General features: G+C 34.4%; 1 long non-coding RNA gene across 14 annotated transcripts in view; it reads left to right on the top strand.

The window, feature by feature from the left end:
- LOC109456544 (uncharacterized) overlaps positions 1-14548 on the top strand; it is a 119899-nt gene extending 105351 nt beyond the window's left edge. For 6 of the 14 annotated variants that reach the window (XR_012496848.1, XR_012496849.1, XR_012496846.1 and 3 more), the window contains one exon: positions 1412-14548. This is a non-coding gene — a long non-coding RNA (uncharacterized LOC109456544). The remainder of the gene's footprint in view (positions 1-1411) is intronic. The other 8 variants (XR_012496855.1, XR_012496851.1, XR_012496854.1 and 5 more) reach the window with 4 other exon arrangements.
- Positions 14549-20978: the final 6430 nt, after the last annotated feature.

Below are 20978 nucleotides of genomic sequence, written 5' to 3'. Positions count from 1 at the left end.
AACAAGCACATTCACTGAAATATTCACTGAAACAATCAGAATACGTAAAAAACTTTGGAAATACAATGGTTTTGGAAAATCATCACTGAATTTAAAATGTATTTTAATTTTTTTTCAAAGTTACAGAACAGTATAGAAATATTATAACAAACATGCATGTAGCCAACACACAAATACAATGGATGTTGATGGTTTGCTTCAAATCATTTTTAAAAGTAATTAAAATTGCTTTTTTACCTTCTTCAATTTCCTTCGTCTCCCTTCCTCCCCATAAGGCAATCACTGTTCTGATGTTGATGTGTTTACTTCCTTTTCATGTTTTTAAATACATTTAAGGATACAATCTATAAACAAAATAGTATATCGGTTTTCATGCTTAAAATTTATATCAGTGGTATTATACTGTATGTGTCCTTCTGTATCTGGTGAACTTAAAGTGTATAAAATCTTATCTCATTGTTATTTTAATTTACATTTATATTTCTCTAATTTCTAGTGAGATTGAGCAAAGTAATATAGGGTTATTTGCCCTGTGAACTTTCTCTTCTGTGAATTGCCTATTCACATCCTTTGTCCATTTTTCTATCAAAAAAACCCCTAAGTTATATGCATTGCCAATATCCTCTTCCTATATTTTGTGTATAAATAATTATAGTGTCTTATTGTACAGATATCCTAATTTGAAAGGAGACAAAATTATCAATCTTTTTTCTGATATGAGATCTTTTTGTTTTATTTAAACAAAATTTATATATCGTGAGGTCACAAAAATTGTCTTCTTTTCTCATGCAAAAGGTGCATTTAAGTCTTTCCCATCTGAAATCTATTTTGATGTATGGAGTGTGTTAGAGATCTTATTTTGTCCCATGTGAATAACCAATTTTTCCTTGAGTAGAACATCCTTGATTCGTTGCACTGTAATGCTATATGCCAAATTCTCATGTATGTGTGGGGTTGTTTTTGGCCTCTCAGTCCTGTTTCATTGGCCTATTGATCTATTTGTACACAAATGTCACATTGTTTTAATGAATGTATTATTATATTGTCTCAATATATACTAGAGCATGTTCTACCTTTTTGTGTTGGTAATTATTGGCCATTTACTCTTTTATATGAATTTTATGATAAGCCTATTAAATTAAAACTTCTTGGTATTTTGACTGGATTTGCATTGATCCACAGATCAATTATGGAGAAAATGGTACCTTGATGCTATTGAATCTTTCCAACTCTGAACATTCTTTATCTCTCTTGTTTTTAAATGCTTTTTTATATCATTCTTCAGAATTTTATAGTTTTATTTATACACACCCCACCCTTCTTTTGTTAGATTTATTTCTAACAGCCTTATTGACTATACTGGTATGGTTAATGTTTTTTGTTTGTTTGTTTGTTTTTCCCCCTGGTATAGAATATATAGGGGTTAAAGAGTCTGGTTTCTGGATCCAAGTCCCTGAATTCCAATCCTGGCTCTATCACTTGCTAGGTATGTCTCAATTTATTTCACTCTAATTTTGGAATAATAGCACATATTCAATGGGTTATCGTAAAGAATAATTGAGATAATACATGCTTAGGATATAGAACTTAGTATATTTGAGTTATTAGCACTACTCCAATTCCTTTTAATACTACTCCTTAGTTTTTGCTGTTACAAAGGATAATATTGATTTTTGTATGTTTTTCTGTAGTTACTCTGGTAGTTTCCTAATAGAAAATCATATCATCTATAAATAATGACTATTTTATTTTTCTTTTTAAATTCTTATACTCTAGTTCTTCTTCTTGTCTTATTGTGTTAGTTAGGACCTCTAATATAATGCTGCATATAAGTGCATTGCTACATCTTTACTTAAACAAATTAGACTTTTAGAGAACATTTATGTTAGTTTCTTCTTTTATTAATGTTTAATTACCATGAAAGTTGTAATCTACTCTTTCTGCTTTTTTAAGGTATTTTGGAAACAAAACATGACATGGAACCACATATCAAACTTTCCTTCTGCTTGTAATGTCATTTCTGTCACAGTCATTTCCCTAAATCCTACCGATCTTCAAGACCCACTCTCAATGCTGCCTCCTGCATAAAACCTGTAAATTTTTCTAGCTGGAAGTTAGGTTTCCAGTTCCTTATCTCTTAATGCTTCATAAGATTCTCTCTTATTTGTACTCTAATTTACATTATAGGTTTTATACATGTTTTATTGTCCCTTCACAGATCCTAATATTTTTTTTTTTTTTAAGATTTTATTGGGGAAGGGGAACAGGAATTTATTGGGGAACAGTGTGTACTTCCAGAACTTTTTTATTTTTCCAAGTCAAGTTGTTGTCCTTTCAGTCTTAGTTGTGGAGGGTGCAGCTCAGCTCCAGGTCCAGCAGCCGTTGTTAGTTGCAGGGGGCGCAGCCCACCATCCCTTGCGGGACTCCAGGAGTTGTACCGGCAACCTTGTGGTTGAGAGCCCACTGGCCCACGTGGGAATCGAACCGGCAGCCTTCGGAGTTAGGAGCACGGAGCTCCAACCGCCTGAGCCACGGGGCCGGCCCCAGATCCTAATATTTTTGAGGTCAGGATTAACATCCGTTCATTTTGAGTTTCCTTTTCTGCTACTACGAGCAAAAGTCATACTCAACAAATGGTAAATAAATAAATGAAAGAATAAATAATATCTGAAATTTAATATGAGAAAGGTCTAAAGCTTATTAGGGAAGAGCACAAAACCAGGAACATTCTTATTCTTTTGTAATAGCTTGCTATCATTCTTTTAAAAAAATGTGTGTGGCCATGAGTATACATACATATAATTAATATTTTGTAACAAAGTAAAAATTTGACTGCCATTGTGATTTTTGATTAATTAACTCTACTAGAACACTTGACAGAATAGAAAGACAGTACAAGAGCACCCTCATGGGGACAACGAGGATGCACAAATAAATGTCATTCATCTCTATTTAGTAGGAGACTTAATCATCTATTCACCTTTATTCTCTCCAGCTTAATCTGGGTCATTTCAGGAGTGCTCTTTAGAGAAATATTTTTCATTAAAGTGCTTGTAAATGTGACACTTGATATTTCTTCCTTTTTTTTGTTGTTGTTGTTGGTTTGCTTTTTTCTTTCTTTTTTTTTTTCAGTGAAGCAAGTCCTTGATGGAAAATATTGTAGTGATCCCTAGTATCATTCGGCCTATGAGTTTTTCACAGTAGCTTCATTCTGCATGGATTTTGCACCTTTGGAATCTCTAAGTTCTTAGTATCTAGACCAGTTGTCAAAGCAAATAGAAAATGTTTAGCATAAATGGCAGGCTATTTCTTCTTTGAGAAGAAATAGAATCCAAGGTTTGTATTCATGAACCACACAGAAGCTTTATACAAAGAAAATGTTTTAAGTATGTAAAGATAAAGTGTTCTAAAGGTAATTTTTCAATTTCTTAATTTATGCCATCTTTATTTTTCAGAACTTGATGTCAACTTTATTTCTCAAAATATATCTGCAGAGGTCTGCAGAAACCTGCAGGCCAGCATCTGTTCTTGGAGGCCAGGCTTCCAGCTTGCATTGACTTTCAGGATCTTTCTTCAGGCAAACACCTGGAGACAATCATCTGCAGATGCCAGTCTGCAAGCAGATGTATATGGGTAGGACAGCAGCACTTTATGCCATTAGAACAGCTGGTAGGAGAGGAAAATGAATGGGCTCTGCTTTCCTTTGTGTCATATAAAACTCCCTAAGAGCATTCTCACCTGGAACCCATTTTCCTTCTCTTCTGGTCTTGGCTTGTTTTGATGGAAAAAGAAACTTGCCTTACTCATCCTTCCAGTTTAAGAGAAAGTTTGTTCTTCCTTGACATTAATCACCTTGGTTGAGAATGTTGCTCAGCAAGCATTCCTATGTTTGCCTAAAACGTTTTCTTTGTCAGAAAGTGAGCTCCTTGAAGGGGTTACATTCGACTCTGTAGTTACTTCACTGTATGGTGCCTAGTAAAATTTTAAAGACATAGAGACACTCATAAATAGTATGATTCCCAATTTATGTTTCAAGGGCAGCTGAAAACTTAATGTGTATAATTTGTTTTATCATTTAAAAAAATATATCCTACACATTAAAATATTTGGTAATGATGTGATTTAATTTGGAAAAATACTATTTAATCTAGTATTACGTTTGATAAACATATCAAATTTTCTTGATTTTTAAGGCTTTTAATTTAATTAATATCGGGACCAGACAAAAAAAGTCAAATAATGATGAGCACATAATTTTAAAAAATGTTTTCCTGCCCCACCCTTCCCTGCCTTCAATCTCACTCCCTAGAGGCAACATTTTTAATTGTTCCTGTTTAGTTCTTCTCTTATTTAGCTCCATTAATACTGAATAATTTGCAGGTACCTATAATTTCTTGATTAATCAACTTAAAACAGTATCATCTTTCCATTATGAGAGATTAGGATTAGCTCACACCAAGCCAATCTTCCTATCTCCCTGGACAAATATTATTATTTTTCATTCTTCCAACACTCCTTATAATGGCATTTTGGGGACATACATATTTATTTTCCTTGGGTAAATACCTACAAGTGGAATTGCTGGGTCTTATGGGAAGTGTTTGCCTAATTATTATTTTCTACTTCTTTCAATTTTTTGCTCTTTTTAAATTAAAAACTATAGTAAAATTGACCCTTGTTATTTCACAGTACTGTGATCACCAACAAATGTATACAGTCATCACAATTCAGATATTGTTCTACTGTTCCCCCCAATTTTTTTATACTACATTGTAATCAACCCTTCCCCCTACCCTGGCCCCTGGCAATTTCTTTCTGGTTTCTGTTCCTGTAGGTCTTTTCCAGAATGTCGTATAAATGGAATTATATAATATGTAAGTAGCCTTTTGAATCTGATTTTTTTCACATTGTATAATGCCTTTGAGATTTATCCATTTTGTGTACCTATTAGTAATTTGTTCCTTTTTATTCATGAGTAGGGATATAGCCATTTATCTATCCAGCAGTTAAAGGATATTTGAGTTATTTCCAGGTTTTGGTGAATTTGAATAGAGTTGCTATAAGTATTCATGTACAGGTTTCTATGTAAACATAGTTTTTCGTTTCAGTTGGGTAAATACTTAGAAATGGGACTGCTAGGTCACGAGGTATGCAAATACTTTATATGAAACTACCACATTGTTTTCCTTAGTGGTTGTACCATTTGGTGTTCCCACAGCAAGATAGTAGAACTCTGGTTGTATCCCAACTAGAGTCTTCATTATTGAATTAGCCGTAATACCAGATACCTACTTCTATCTTTACTACTTCATTCAGTTTATGGCAATGGCCCACGGTTGTTCCCTAGCTTCTCAATATAGGGACCTCTATTTAGCCGAAAATCAGAGAGAAGCTGGATTTTGAATAAGGAAAACCATATATTTAACTTAAATGACAGTTCTGTCATTTACTACCTTCCTTTGAAACTCAATGTCATGAATTTTAAAACAAGGATAATAATATTCTTCTACTCAACAAGAATTAGCTGAGTATATGTTGTATTCTATCCTGTGCTCTAGACGCTGTGGGTACAACAGAGGATACAACACAGCCCCTGTCTCAAGGAATCTAGTGGGAGGTAGAGTATGTTAAGGGCCATGACAAAGACAAGAACCAGTTACTATGGAAACATATTAAAGTGTCTAATCATAGCATTGTGGGAAAATTAAGTTAAATATTGTTTATTGAGAAACTGACACAATGCCTAGCTGAAAGCAGATACTACAAATTGGCTCCAGATTTTAAATTGGTACAAAAGTAATTGTGGTTTTTGCAATTATTTTCAACTTTTTAAACCACAATTACTTTTGCACCAACTTAATAGTTTCAGTTTTTTTTTTTTAAATTCCTTTCCAAACTTCTGACGTATATCTGATGACTTATGATACAGTTGTGTGTTTGGATGGTGTAGGGAAGATGTTGAGAAAATTTGCCATCATTGGCTGATGTTGTCTTTTGTCTGGTAGCTTTTTGTTCCCCCACAGGAGAGACTGCGTTTGCAGTTCCCTCATGTGAGAGACTGCACATGAGGTACTGGTGTGCTTTTTGTTCCCTCGCATGTGAAGGACTGCATGTGCGGTTTGTCCCAGACTAATTTTCAGATGATTTTTTGTCTATTTTGTGTACATCAGCAGATGAGGTAGAGAAGTAACTAGGTTATATCAGAGTGATGTGACAGGCATATTGCCAAGCATTGGAAGGCCTTGGGCCAGTGGTCCCAGGCAAAAACAGTAAGTATTGTTTGTCCGAATGAACTGGCCCTTCAGCTGGATAAACAATATTTTTATCACAGTAACTCTCAGACCCTCGTGGAATGCGCCATTCCCTGAGGCCGAGGTAGGAACAAGGAGGTTGGCTCTAAGGTACATCTGAAAAAATACATAAGACAGACATTAGTTGGCAGTGTAATTTTGTCATTTGTCATTGGTGATTCTTCATCTTTCTAACATTTTGGGAAACTTCCAGCAACATGCAGCTTATAACACCAGGAGACACCCTGACTTCCAACTGCGAACCTAATGAGGTCTGGCTGGTTCCTTACCTCTCCAGTGTTGTTCCCCATGGTTAGCCTTCTTAAGAACTTGTTAGCATTTTGGAAATTTGTATGTAGCTTGCAGCTTACAACATCAGAAGACGTCTTGACTTCCAACAACAACAACAGCAACAGCAACGGCAACAACAGCAGCATTCTTGGGAACTAGCAAGCAGCAGTGAGAGATGCCTTAGCTTTCCCAGCTGCAGACCTGGCAAGGTTTTGATTCCTGACCTTTCCACTGTTGTTTTTCCTAAGGTTTGATGAGCTTTTGGCATCTACTATAATAGTTGCTATCCTATAGAGTTTATTACTGCTTTTGGATAATCCTTATTGATGTTATTTGTGTACTTAGCCAAGTGATTTTTGATCAATAGTAAACATATGTTGGGATCTCTTAAATTTATATGTATGTATACTCTTTTGACATGACATTGTTATCAATGTATATAGTTTAGTCTTAACTGCCTTTACTTTCTGTCATTAGCACATTCTTTTAAGTGCTTTTGTCTTTCACTATTGCTAAATAAATTGATTAGATATTGCTAAATAAATAAATTAATCCTACCTCTTTCTCTTCCCTGCTTGTCATTACAGATGGTGGATTCAATTTTTAGAAATGTCAGAAGTCATTTGTTGGCCAGGCTTGGCAAATGAAGTGGAAATCTGGAAAGAAAATACCTCCAAGTCAATGAAACTGAGTTGTACTTAAGTAACTCTCCTTTGACCTCAGATTTGAGGGAACAAATCCATACAAATGCATATATTTTGGCATATTGGTCAAAATTGATCTACTTCACACTTGATCCTTTGAGACATGGGTTGTGTTGTGTTCACTGTCATATCCAGTGCCTAGAGAAGGGTTGAAACATGACATATACTCAACCAATATTCGTTGATTAGGAGAATATTGCTATTCTCATTTTAAGTTCATGACACTGAATTTCAAAGGGGTTAGGCATGATCACAGAGCTAGTAAATGGCAGAACTATCATAAATTAAATAAATGGTTTTCCCACTGGACAGACACATGCAAAAAAAAATAAATAAATAAAACTGTACCACCTTCTCACACTATATACAAAAAAATTAAACTCAAAATGAATTAGACTTAAATATAAGACCAGAAAGTATAAAACTCCTAGAAGAGAATATAGACAGTAAACTTTTTGACATCAGCCTACATAGTACTTTTTGGATGTGTCTTTCCAGGCAAAAACAACAAAAGCGAAAACAATTAAATGGGATTACATCAAACTAAACACAACTTTTGCACAGTGAAGGAAACATCAACAAAACAAAAAGGTGACCACTTGAATGGGAGAAGACATTTACAAATAATATATCCAATAAGGAGTTAATGTGCAAAATATATAAAGAACTGATACAACTCAACATAAAAACAATCTGATTAAAGAATGGCAAATAACCTGAATAAACATTTTTTTTCCAAAGAAGACATACAGATGGTCAATAGATACATGAAAATATGCTCAACATCACTAATCATCAGGGAAATGCAAATCAAAACTACAATGAGATACCACCTCACACCTGTCAGATTAGCTATTATCAAAAAGACAAGAAATAACAAATGTTGATGAGAATGTGGAGAAAAGGGAAGCCTTATGTGCTGCTGGTAGAATTACAAACTGGTGAAGTAATTCCATAGTAATTTCCACTATGGAAAACAGTATGGTAGTTACTCGAAAAACTAAATATCGAACTATCCAAATGGCCAATCAGTTCCACTTGTGGGTAACTATCTGAAGAAAATGAAAACAATAATTCAAAAAGATATTTGAATTGCAGCATTAGTCACAATAGTCAAGATATGGAAGCAACCTAAATGTACATCAATGGATGTATGGATAAAGAAGATGTGGTGTGTGTGTGTGTGTGTGTGTGTGCACATGTGTGTGTGTGTATAATGAAATATTACTCGGCTGTATAAAAGAATGAAATCTTACCATTTGTGACAACATGGGCGGACCTAGAGGTTATTATGCTAAGTGAAATAAGTCACACAGAGGATAAATACCATATAATTTCACTTATATGTGGAATCTAAAACACAAAAGAAAACAGAAACAAAGTAAATATGGATTGGTTGGTGCAAAAATAATTGCGGTTTAAAAGGTTAAAAATAATTGAGAAAACCGTAATTACTTTTGCACCAACATAATAGAAAACAAACTTGACAGAGGGGAGAGGTATGGTACAAACTTTCAGTTATAAAATAAATAAGTCATGGGGATGTAATGTACAGCATATGGAATATAGTCAATAGTATTATAATAACTTCGTATGGTGACAGATGATTATTATTGCGGCAATCATTTCGTAAGACATATAAATGTTGAATGATTATGTTGTACACCTGAAAATCATATAATATTGTATGTCAACCATACTTTAATTTAAAAAAATTAATTAAATGTGTGGATTTCCTTATTCAAAATCCAACTTGTCTCTGACTTTCTGCTAAATAGAAGGTTCCTATTCCGAGGAGCTCGGGAAGAGCTGTGGGCTATTTCCATACCAAATGAAGTACCCAGCTCAGTGGATTCAGAATCAAAATTAAGTCTGACATGTATGATGATAGCAGTTGGCATTTACAATAACTTTATGTGGCTTTATGTGGCATTATATATTCATTAATTAGTCTCCATAATACTTCATTATGTGAGTCTTCATTACTAAATTCTAAGTACCTCAGAAACAGCCCTGAATTAGCAATTAAACTAAGCCACATGACTAAACAGACACAGTAGAGCATTCTATGAAGTCAAAATGAACATTCATGTTCTTGGGAGTAAGAACTCAGAAACCAGGGTTTTCTTCATACTACGTGAATAAAGAAAACTTGTTTTCCCCTTCTCTAGGGGATCATTTCTCATGAAGCAGTCAGGCAGTTCAATGAAGAATCCAGGTTAATTGAAATTTATATTTCAGTTAATTTTAGTTAAGCAATCAATTTTTAAAAGTTTATTTCTGACTTGAGGGAAATTAGTCATTCACAGTTTTAGTATCTAACCTTCTTCCACATAAAATGTATATTCCTGGCAATAAAAAAGGATACATTTTAAAATATATACATTTCTTAATTTTATTGGAACTTTCAAGGATGAGAGTAAAATAAATCCAAGCAAGATAGATACTTACTTCAATATAAATAGGTAGAGAAAGGAGATAAAAAGTATGGATAGTAGAAATTATATTTTAAATACTAAATTTTAACCAAGTGTCTGTGATATAGTGACTCTTTATCTCTCTTTTCACAGGGGAGGTGAATAGAAGGCAAACTTTGAACAGTATTTACTTTGTTTCAGAAAAAGACGTCTGCTAAAACAGGCATGTTTTACTTAAAATGAGATTTTGGAAAGAGAGAATACTATTCTACACGTTTCCCCCCCCCCATAACAAAAGAACCCCAGGAGGCAATTGAGTCTGGGTTAGAGCCTTAAGGTCATGGTACAAACAACAATGGCAGGAGAATGAGATTTTCCTCTGTGCATTCTGATTTTCTCAGGGCTTTCCAGGGGCAATATCTTCAGAAACCTTGAGCAGGGGCCGAATCTTGCTTCTTCTTATGTCTGTCTGGTGTAGAAAGAGGGAGACTAAGAACAAAAGTTATTCAGGGCCCTGCATCCAGGAAGATGCTCTTTTTGTTCCCTTCCTCAGATGAGGCAGAATTATTTTTAAAGGCTTGAAACTAAAACAGATGAAGTTAGTAGTTCAAACATTTCAACTATTAATAGTTGTTACCCTTTAGAAGATACATATTTTCTAGGTATTGGTTAAGCAGAAGACATCCAAGAAATATCAGGGACCTCGTTTGGACTGTGGTTAGTACAGCATTATTTCAGGTCTTGAAGCAAGAGGACATCTGCACTATACAGAAAATAGGTTCATTAGAAGCCCCCAGACTTGCACATAGCTAGGTGAGGGTGAGCAATGCTAAAGATCATCCAGATGGTATGGAAATGATGTGTCTCTTCTAGATGTCTCTGACTCCAGCTTGAGATAGATAAAAAGATGTCATTCTGGCTTTGGGGACTGTGTGTCAAATTGGCTATTAATATGACTCTATGCAAGAATCACACACAAGAGATAGTTCTATGGCATTGTAAAGGAAATGTAGTGAAAAACCTCAGTAGAAATACTGAGGGGGATGCCTTCAATTGTGAAATACTTTAAAAAAAAAAGTTGAAAATAGAGTCACACGTTTCTTCTTTTTAAAAATTGCCTGTGAAGTTAGTGAGGAAGAAGTGTGAATGAAATAAACTAATTTGTAAGTAACTGATTCAAAACAGAATTTATAGGGCAATCAGATGCAACTATGGTCTACCCATATGTTTCAGTAGTATACAGTTGTGTTATTCTGTTAAAGCCAGATTGTATACCATTTCTGTAAATTTTTTAACAATTAAATTTCAGAATTGCCTAGGCAAAATGCGCATCAAAAAATTCTTTTAAAACTTCAAGAGAAGACATGCAGATGGACAATATACATTTGAAAACATGTTTAACATTTCTAAAAAAAAAAAAAAAGAATGAAATTAACAAAAAAGGTTTTGACTCTCAGTTTAGGAAAAAAACCCATTAAGATAGACATTTTAAAAATCTGGTTTCAGCAAAAATAAAGGAAAATGTGCACTCTCCAGAGCTGCAGAGCATATAAATTAGTATAACCTTTTTGACAACCTATATCAAAATTTCACTTTTGTACACACTTTGATCCAGCAATTTTCTTTGTTGAAATTTATTCTTAGAAAATGATTGGGCAAATGTACAAAGATGACTTAAATATCAGAACAACAACATTGTAATTACTAACAACTTAAATATTTACGAGTTGGCCAAATAAATTGTGATGCATTCATATAACACAAAACTCTGGTAACTACAAGTGTCATTCTATATATTTGTTGACAACAAAAGCTCTCTGCAAAATGTTTTTGAGTGAGCCGTGCAGATTAAAATGTACCATTTAGATTAAGCCCATTGAAAATTACATTTGTATGTACTGAGTGATACATACAAAATATGTTTGGAATCACGTTCCCCAAAACATTGAGTGAATCTTCCTTGCTAGTGGGGTGGTAGGTGATGTTTAACGTCCTTTGCTGTACTCTTCTATTTAAACTTTGTACAATAAGCATGTGCTTAAAATTTCAGAAAATGTACACCTATTTTAATTTTGTAAAACAAATTCTTCTTAAATGTTGGAACTATAATATGCTTTATTTTCTACATTGAATATAAGTATATTTATCTAGAATTAAGACACTTATTCATTTGCTCTACCAGCTCCCCACTTCTCCTTTCAGTGTTTCCATGAGGATGTAAACTTTTTTGTAAAACTTCTATAGGGTTTTAAATTAATTCCATCCCCAAAGTGAAACAAAAGGTACATTAAATTACAAATATTTCTTGTTGTATGGCATTTGTTCAGATACAATTTAAACATGAGTAGTGTTGTATAATAGACTACAATGAGATTTTTTATTTTTTGGCTTTAGTTTCTATGAAATTTAGCTTGTTGTTTTGTCTCATTTCTTAAAGTAACATCGCTACATTATTCTTCTTGTTACTACAATGTCCTTAGGGAATGTCCCCCCATATCAAAACCAAAATACTATATTTTATTTTCAAACTTGTTTATTCATTCTTTTATCTTGGGAATATATTTTTGATAAATAAAATGATAAATACTTGAAGTTGTTGAGTGTTGAATTTAGCTTTTTAATGATACTTATGTGCTAAATAAAGTTACAAATTGAGCTTGTTTCTTTTCAAATGCTTCCAATAAAAGTCTGGTTTTAATAATAGGTATGATAGGGTGCATCCTACAAATAGTTGGACTCTAGCGGAGTGAATGGAGGAAAGGGGGCGTGAGGGCGCTGACTTTGGGACTGGAGGCGACCGTTACTTCTGGACCTCCCATTTAAACACTCCAACCTGGGACAATAAGAAATGATCCCTGACAATAAGAACAACCCTGGCGTGGTTGTAGAACAAGCAGAGCCAGCAAACGCAATCGGAGAGCGGGTCGTCTGGGCAGTGATGGCTACGTGGTGGGGAGGCCTGGTCCCTGTCCTGAGAACGTCTGGGTAACTGAAGGGTTGGAAGATGAAGGAAACGAGCCCTATCTGGAACAGGAGAGCCTCCACCACACAGCCAATGCTTACTTCAGTGGTCTCCAAAGTGGGATGAGTAAGATGACCTGTGAGGTGCTGGAAGAATATACAAGAGCTTATATTACTATTTATTTTCCTTTTAATATCTATTTTACTTGTTTTATAATTTACATAGATTAATACAACAGTGCATAATATTGCCTTATAAAGAAATATACATAGATTAGTAAGCATAACACCAGAAGTTTTACCAATATAGGCACATGATAAAAATTTTGGAGACAACTTTTCTTCTTTACCTGTGGACTTCAGATAGATACTCTCTGCCTGTGGTTCCCAAACCTAAGCGTGCATTAGAATCACCTGATGGGCTTGTTGAAAACACAAACTGCTGGATCCTGTTCCCAGAAGTGGGTGGGGCCTGAAAACTCAGATGTTGCTGATGCTTCTGGTTCAGAAACCATACTTTGAGATCTTCTGCTCTAAGCTGCAGCAAAACTGGGCTGTGCCTGAACATGGTAGGTACGCTCAGCTCACATTCTTTCTCCTTAAAATGGCCCCCCCTCTGTTAAGATCCTACACCATCTTGAAGGTCCGTTTTAATTGTTAACACTTCCTTTAAGTCATTCCTGCTTGAAGCAGCTGGAAGTGATCTTATTCTTCTGAATTTAGGTAGAACTGAGTTCAAACCCAGAAAATTCTACTTTGCATAATTACACTTTCCTACTAGATTATGAATCATTTAAAGATGAAGCCTGCACTGGCATTCTACAAATACTAAATAAGTGAACAAATGATATCTGAATTAGTTAAAATCCTGCTGAAATTGGTAATAGCAAAAGACTGGAAGTAAATACAATATCCATAAGTGGGGGGCTGAGTGAATAAAATCTGTATACTGTGCCAATTACCAATGCATTATATTATATCTCAGCTCTCAATTCCAAACTTCATTGCCTGCTCTATGAAAATGGATCTGAGCCCCTTATTTTTGCTGTGCTTTCTGGTGTAATATTAAGCTTTGTCAATACAGAGTGCTAGAGAGACATTGCCGGAGGAAGACCTTTTTTGCTTGGTTCATAGAGAAAAGACTGATTTCAGGTCTGAAGTGGAAAATGAACATGGAAATGTATCATAAAACAGAGAGACTGTTAGTGTCTTGCCAGAAAAACTTTGGAGCCTAACTGAAGAGATTCTCATTGCTGAAAAAAGATAAATATTTGAGCATCAATAAGAATAATTCAAGTTAATTGAAAATACTCATGTGTTTAAATCCATTATTCATTATAGTATATTTTAAAGTTCTTTGTTCACTTTTGGAGGATGCTGAGAAACACTCAGATTTTTTTGACTGGTTAATGAAGGAAAAGAATCAAACATTTATCCTGCTTTTCATTATAAATTTTACAAAACAGTAACCAAACAGTGGAGAAGAATTTCTCATTATAGAAGTATTTCCTCTAATAAGCAAAGCAGAAATGGTAGGATTAAAACATGTTAATGGATGGGTGGATGGATGGATGGATTGATTATCTAGGCAATTTCATCAATGGCTGGTAATTAACATCACAAAAAGACAAATAATAGAATCTCCTGATGGAATTACCCAACACCATTTATGAAGTAGTCTTGCCAAAAAAAATTTAACCTGTGATCAAGCCATTAGAATGTTCTAATTACCCTTTACTGCAAATTCAGAGGACAAAGGTATATTAAAGGACTCCAGAAGGATGCAGTCAGCAAATGGGAGAAACCCTACAGGTGAACGACCTGATTTCTTGAATGGAATCTGCAGATTTAAAATGAAACAAAACAAAACAAAACAAAACACAACCTAAGATACAGACTTCTCTGTACTATCTTTGCAACTTCTAAGGGATCCTCAAGTTATTTCAAAACAAAAAGTTTTTAAAGAGAGACTTAAGAAATACAAAAACCAATTGTAATATGGATTATTAGTACATATTGCACCTTATTTAGATCCCAATTTAAACTGAAAAAAAAAAAAAGATGATTGGGGAAAACTGGGCACTAACTAGTTTTGATGAATTTGAGTAATTGTAATTTGCTTTTTTCACACATGATAATGATATTGTGTTTGTTTTTTAAAAACAGTAACAAAAATATATACAAATGACAACCTAAAATAAAAAATAATAATAGGTATGATAGTAATAAATTCCAAGAATATATGTACAGCTTGCAGCAAATGGAAGTTGTTTTTCTTGTTTTTGAGCTCAGAATCTATCAGCTGTTACATCTCTGCAAACTACAAAATTAAATACTCACTGCCTTATAAAAAATGGAATGACTGAAAACAGCAGATTGGAATCATAATTTTCAAAAATTTCTTAAACAATTTCATATTATGAATAATGAAACTTACAATGAAGACTAACAGTAGATATCATTCAACATGAATGACATACACTTTTATGATGCAAATTATGAAAGTTTCATAGGTAGACAAAGAATTCTTTACTTGGTTATGCTAGGCAAATAATTACTATTTAATTTTTATTTTTTTAGGAAAAAAAGAGAAGTATTTAATTAACTTTTTAGATCTTGTTTCATCTTCTTTTTTTAATGACAACTTCTTTGAAGAGAAATTCTACTCCAAAATGAAAATGAAGTGATTTGAGGTAAATCTTGTGAGGTAATGCAACTACTGAGTAGTTTGCATTTTAATATTTCTGGGGTATATGGAAAATTTCTCATGTTTTGTTGATAAATTTAATTCTTCAAATTTTTTCCACTTTGGGTTTTTACTAATTACTTCTGGGTTGATAACATACCTTGTTCTATTTATACCATAGTCACTTCTTTCTAAAGAAATTGAACTGTTTAGGGTATATCCTTGGTGAAAAGATTGACTCTGTGCATGAAAATAGGGTGACATAGAGACTTTGACAATGGGACTGAAACAACATGCCATTATAAACAAAGTCTTTTGAATAGGAAGGAAATTAATTGTCCTATGAGTGAAATGACATAAAAAATTTAAGCACTCTGACTCAGTAATACTTCTGAGTGTCATTTGTTAATTTACTAGCCAAAAAAAAAAAAGATTTGTAAGCACTCAGTTGACTAATCGACATGTTATTTTCATGAGCCAAATTAACATTAAGTTTAATTAAGCTGAATTAACAGAAGATGAAATTGTTAGGGTCAGTCTCCTGTCGAAAGGTTGGTTTTCTTTTACTTACTTGTCACTTTTAGAGAGCAAACCAAATTATCCTTTTCTTCTCTTCTCTTTCTTTTTTTTTATTGTTTAAGAAAATAGCTTGCCGTGGAAACTTATGATGGGTTTTACTTTATATTTATTGATTTCTAAGTGTTATTTCCATAGATCATAGATAACTAAACTCATTTATAACATGAAGTAAAATAAATTGCAATTACAATTTAGCAAAAGTAGGAAATAATATTAATCATAGAATCACCACAAACAAATTCCATGCTAAGTATATTTACTTTATTATCTTATAAACTGAAGGGGAAAATAGGATTCTCTAAAACTGTTATCAAGTAATTATTTGCCTAGCATAACCAAGTACGGAATTCTTTGTCTACCCATGAAACTTTTATAATAAAATCAAAAGTTTTCATGCTCATATATAGAATGCTCATGAAAACTTTTGATTTTATTTTAGTTTCTTTGAAATGTAGAGGAAAATTTCTTGCTTCATTTGAAAATTTGCAAATTTTCAACTGAAGCTCAGTTTTATTTTGAAACAGAGACTGAAGATTTTATCTTATGATAGAAATGTAACAGTAATGACATATTCCAGCACTCTTTCTATGTAACTGAGAAACTTAGATCGTTCTATTTACTATTTAAAGCTAGTAGGTACTCTGTCTGAAGGCCTCAGTTGATATACTTTGTGGCTTTCTTTGACAACAATAATGGAAATTTTTAAAACAAATCAAGGTACTGGCAAGACTTATGATTTAGTTTTGTGTTGTTTTTTCTCCATTGACATCCTCTTTTAGTTTTACAGATAACAAGAATGGTAGTTACACCTATCAAATAGTTTTCTGTCTTCAAAAATATCTGGTTATCTTTGATTGTATGTTGGTCATGGTATTTGAAAAACTATTTGTAGAAAATGTTTGTGGTTGATATCTTGCACCTTATAAACGTTATATTATTCTGTGAACATAGGAATTATTGAATCTGATTTCTTAGGTTAACTTTTTCTCTTGTTCTCCTTCTCTTCTTGTTTACCTTCTCCTTCTACTCCTTTATTTTAATATTTTATTGCAAAATGTAACATATTTTCAAATAGTGAAATTTAATAATTATGTATGTTTAATGAATTGTTTTTAAGCAAACATACAACTACAACCCCCACCAATAAACTGTACCTTTGTATTTCATGTTTGCTCAATATGTTGTTTATAAATTTATCCATGTTGTGTTGAATAGCTCTAGTTCATTTATTTTTATTGCTGTATTTTCTTTTTAAATTTTATTTTTTTAATAAACTTTATTTTGAAATAGTTTTAGACGTACAGAAAAGTTCCTAAGATAGCACAGTGAGTTCCCATATTTCCTTCACCCAGTTTTAGCTAATATTAACATCTTACATAACTTTGGTACATTTGTTAAATCTATGCAATTAACATTGGTATATATTCTATTAACTGAACTCCAAAGTTCATTCAGAGTTCACCAGTTTTTCCACTAGTGTCCTCTTACTATCCAGGATCAAGCACAGGGTACCATGTTGTATGTATGTATGTATGTATGTATTATTACTATTTTAATTAAAGTTTATTGGGGTCAAAATGGTTAGTAAATTTACATAGGTTTCAAGTATATAATTCTTTAATACATCATCTATATATCACATTGTATTATTATTTATAAAATATTTTTATTAAAAATATAGTTAACATACAATATTAGTTTCAGGGATACACCATATTTATTCAACATTTATATACCTAAAGAGGTGATCACCATGATAAGTCCAGCAATCATCTGACACCATATTATTACAATAATATTGTGATAATATGGTGTCAGATGATTGCTGGACTTATCACAATATTATTGTTATCACAATATTATTGACTGTATTCCCTAGGCTGTATATTACATCCCCATGACTTATTTGTTTTATACCTGGAAATCTGGACCTCTTATTCCCCATCACCTTTTCTCCCTTCTAAAAAATTTCAATTACATTCAATATTATTTCATATTAATTTCAGGCAATAGCATAGTAGTTAGACATTTTTATAATTTAAGAAGTGATCCCCTGACTAGTCCAGTACCCACCTGGCACTACACATAGTTATTACCATATCATTGACTATATTCCCTATGCCCTACTTTGCATCATCATGACTATTTTGAAACTACCAATGTGTACTTCTTAATGCATTCACCTTTCTCACACTGCTTTTCAACCCCTTTCCCTTCTACCACCCCAATAAATCTAATACCCATCTGACACCATATATAGTTATTACAATATTATTGACTATATACTTTATGCTACATTCCCATGACTACTGTGTAACAGCCAATTTGTATTGCTTAATCCCTTTCCCTTTTTTACCCATTCCCAACCCCCCTCCCATCTGGCAACCATCAAAATGTTTTTTCTGTCTATGAGTTTGTGTCTGTTTTATTTGTTTGCTTATTTTGTCCTTCAGATTCCACATGAAAATGAAATCACATTGCATCTGTCTTTCTCTGTCTGACATGCTCCACTCAGCACAATACCCTCCAGGTCCATGCATGCCACCACCAATGGCGAGAACCCTCCCATCTATGGCAGAACAATATTTCATTGTATACACGTACATGTACCACCTACTCTTTGTCCATTCATCCATCAAAGGACAGACAGGCTGCCTCCAAATCTTGGCCATTGTAAACCATGCTGCAGTGAACATATGGATGCACATGTCCACTTGAACTGGTGTTTTAGATTTCTTCGGATAATTACCCAGAAGTGGGATTACTGGGTCCTTCTTGTCACTTGTTATAGTCTTTATTTTAGAGTCTATTTTGTCTGGTAAGTATAGCTGTCCCAGATTTTTTTGTTTATTTGTTTGTTTTTATTTTCATAAATTATATTTTTCCATTCCTTTATTTCAGTTTGTGTGTGTCTTTCAATCTAATGTGAGTCTATTAGAGGTGGTATATGTAAGGGTCTTGTTTTCTTATCTATTCACCTACTCTATGTTTTAGACTGGAGCATACTGTCTGACAGACTTACTTGCTCTGAGCTGCAGCACTGGAGAAGCAGCTCGAAAGGTGCCAGGGACACATGGGGAGGAACTGAGTTGTTTGGCATCAGGGCAAGGGCTGGAGAAGCAGCTTTCTCCCCGACATAAGTGCTGGCCAAATCCATTGTTTCTTTCCTGTACCCTCCCCCTTCCAGTATGCAGACACAGGAAGGCACATATATGAGTCTCCACCAACCTGGCTAACACTGTTCGCCTCACCCTGGTGATTCTCTGAGAGACTGGCTCACCCAACTCGCAGGCCCACTGACACCATTTCCAGGGGCTTTTCCATCCAAATGGCATGTGTTGACTGATGCTGCAAACTTTTCTAAAGTCTCTCAAGGTTGCACAATACCCAAACAACTAGCATCTGGCCTCAGCATGCCCCATTCCTCTTCCTCAGCAACCTCAAGTCTGGCACTAGTGGCAGCCAGTCTCGGTTCGAGACTTGGTGTCTTGAGGCAACTCCAAGACCAGAGTAGGTGGTGTGCATCTGTTAGGAGCCATGTGGCTCCTAACAGGGTACAAGCTGCAGGTGAACTTGGCCTGGGGTGGGGCCCTTCCTAGGAGGCCCCAGGTCCAGCACACTTGATGGCCAGCTTTGGACCAAGCACCAACCGTGGACACTACACAGCTACTTCTATGGGTGACACACAAAGTTCTGACTGGGCACACACCATAGCTCTGCTAAAGTGAATTCTGTTCTGTAGGGTCAGCCCCTGCACAAAAGAACTTCCACTGTAGTCATGGCCAGTACTCACAACTAATCAGCACAAGAGGCAATTCATCCCACTGACATGCAAACAGCAACCAAGGCTCAACTACAACAGGACGGTACATACAACCCATTCATGGGACACACTTGGAGCACCCAGCTCAGGTGACCAGGGGGACTGCACCACTGGGCCCCACAGGACACCTATTACATAAGCCCACTCAACTAGGATCAGGAAACATACCTAATACATAGAAACAAACACAGGGAGGCAGCCAAAATGGGGAGACAAAAAACATGTCCCAAATAAAGAACAGAACAAGGCTCCAGAAAAAGAACTAAAGAAAATGGAGACAAGCAATCTATCAGATGCAGAGCTCAAAACACTGGTTATAAGGACGCTCAATGATCTCAGGAAGAACGTCAACAAAGAGCTAGGAAACATAAAAACAGAGACAGAAAACATAAAAAAGAACTCGTCAGAATAGAAGAATACAATAACGAAATGAAGAATACATTAGAGGGAATCGGCAGGAGATTAGATGAAGCAGAGGTTCAAATCAACTCTTTAGAAAATAAGGTGGCAGAAAACAGCCAGTTAGAATAGCAAAAAGAAAAAAGAATAAAAAAAATGGGTATAGTTTAAGGAGCCTCTGGAACAACATCAAGCATAACAACATTCACATCATGGGATATCAGAAGGAGAAGAGAGAGAGAGCAAGGAATTGAAAATTTATTTGAAGCAATACTGATGGAAAACTTCCTTAACCTGGTGAAGGCAATAGACATACAAGTCTGGGAAGTATAGAGTCCCAAACAAGATGAACCCAAACAGGCCCATATCAAGACACATCATAATTAAAATGCCAAAGGTTAAAGACAAAGAAAGAATCTTAAAAGAAGCAAGAGAAAAGCAATTAGTTTCCTATAATACAGTTCCCATGAGAGTGTTAGCTGATTCCTCAACAGAAACTGCAGGCCAGATGGGAGTGGCACAAGATATTCAAAATGATGAAAAGCAAGGACCTACAACCAATATTACTCCACTCAGCAAAGCTATCATTGAGAATTCAAGGAGAGATAAAGAGTTTCCCAGACAAGAAAAAGCTAAAAGAATTTATCACCACCAAGGCAGTGTTACAAGAAATGTTAATGGGGCTTCTTTAAGGAGAAGAAGAAAAGAAAGATAAAAAAAATATGAATCATAAAATGGCAATAAATGCATATCTATGAACAGTTACTTCAAATGTAAATTGATTAAATGCTTCAATCAAAATATAGGATGTCTGCAGTAGCTGTAATG

This window comes from Rhinolophus sinicus, linkage group LG01, assembly GCF_036562045.2.
Source record: "Rhinolophus sinicus isolate RSC01 linkage group LG01, ASM3656204v1, whole genome shotgun sequence".
NCBI lineage: Eukaryota > Metazoa > Chordata > Mammalia > Chiroptera > Rhinolophidae > Rhinolophus > Rhinolophus sinicus.
This window is presented reverse-complemented; position numbering and strand designations above follow the sequence as displayed.